This window comes from Octopus bimaculoides, chromosome 3, assembly GCF_001194135.2.
Source record: "Octopus bimaculoides isolate UCB-OBI-ISO-001 chromosome 3, ASM119413v2, whole genome shotgun sequence".
In the NCBI taxonomy this organism is placed as follows: domain Eukaryota; kingdom Metazoa; phylum Mollusca; class Cephalopoda; order Octopoda; family Octopodidae; genus Octopus; species Octopus bimaculoides.
In genome coordinates this window covers 151,467,940-151,469,617 of record NC_068983.1, presented here as the reverse complement: position 1 = coordinate 151,469,617, position 1,678 = coordinate 151,467,940, and the positions used below count along the sequence as shown (strand labels likewise).

General features: G+C 31.3%; 1 long non-coding RNA gene across 2 annotated transcripts in view; it reads right to left on the bottom strand.

Moving 5' to 3' along the window:
• Positions 1-1,678, bottom strand: part of LOC128247355 (uncharacterized) — a 34,213-nt gene that overhangs the window by 22,023 nt on the left and 10,512 nt on the right. For both annotated transcript variants that reach the window (XR_008263751.1, XR_008263750.1), the window contains exon 2: positions 170-669. This is a non-coding gene — a long non-coding RNA (uncharacterized LOC128247355). The remainder of the gene's footprint in view (positions 1-169; positions 670-1,678) is intronic.

Sequence of the window (1,678 nt, the reverse complement as noted above, 5' to 3'; positions counted from 1 at the left end):
TATATATATATGCGTGTGTACGTGTTTTGAAAATTCGTGTCCATATCTGTCTGTCTGTATTGTATGTGTGCGTTTGACTGATGTATAGAATCTGACTGCAAATATTTGTTATGTTTGCATTTCATTACTACATATAATATAATATAACATAATATAATATAATGCTTACATTCTATGAGTAATATTGTCGTTTGTTTATATACATTTCACATCACTTGAGCTTGTGTCAACTTTCTGGTTGATCTTTGCACTAAATTGCTTTATATATGCCTTCATACTGTTGATGATGATAATGATTATGATGTTGGTGATGATGTTTTGATGTTCTTCTTATTGTTGATGCTGCTCAAGTCTTTTTTTTATGATGTGTTTGTTTCTCTTTCTTCGTTTTCCATCTTGAGATTTTTGTTCTTCTTCTCTACAGCTGTATATTTCTGCGGTTCTACGACAGAAGTTTCATCTTGTCATTGGACCTAATAGGAATAACAACTAAATTTGACCCCAAAAAAACACCCTGCAATCTCTGAGAATTTTAAAAAGCTGTAGCACGCATTTGATACGATAGTCCTGGATATACAGTGCCTGAATAATACAGCGTGGGCCTTAATAAGTCAGGCCCCAAATAAGGTTAATACGCTCCGGAAATGTCAAAGACAGGTTTCAATATTTCTGAAATTGAATACAATAAATAAAATAATGATGAATACCTACGCACTTGTACATGATGAACAAAATGTATAATAATAATAATAATAATAATAATAATAATAATAATAATAATAATAATAATGATAATGATAATGATAATGATAATAATAATAATAATAATAATAATAATAATAATAATAATAATAATAATGTGACAGAAAGATAGATACGAATAGGCCAGACATTACATTGAAGGACTTCAGACAAAAATCATGCCTCTTCATTGATATGTCTGTTCCAATCGACATAAATCTATCAGTCAAGGCCTCCCAAAAACTGAGCGGGTATAAAGATATTGAAATAGAAATTGACAAAATGTGGAACCTCAAGACTAAAGCAATACCTGTTGTCATAGGTGCCCTTGGAATGATAGCAAAAGAGGCTGATTCCTACTTATCTCAGATACCAGGAACCCCCAAAATGGCAGAAATTCAAAAAAACAGTGCTCATGGGAACTTCCCATATCCTACGTAAAATACTGTCTATGTAATTTCAAATTTTAAAACAAACTTATAATTTTCATATGCTTTCTTAAACATTCTCTTGAACAATACTCAGTGCAAAACCAAAGATATGGCACCCTAGTCATAACACAAACTTCTAACTTGTCTCTTGAGGTCTCTGGGGGAGACTTGAAGTCAACTTATACAAATACAAAGCAAAAATCAATCATAATAATAATAATAATAATAATAATAATAATAATAATAATAATAATAATAATGACGATGATGATGAGGGTGATAATAATGGGGATTTGAAGTTAGAAACACTTGGTAAAATCATCAAGTCGAAAGAGTCTCGGAGTTGGAGAAATGTAAGATTTAGTAGGACTTCCCTATTCAAACGGATAAGAAGTTATAAATAATAAACCGGACATAACAATGATTGACAGGGAAAGCGAAGGTGCTTACAATCAACCTATGGCGCCCGTTTGATTCTAGAATCATAAAGAAAGAGGTCAAAAAGC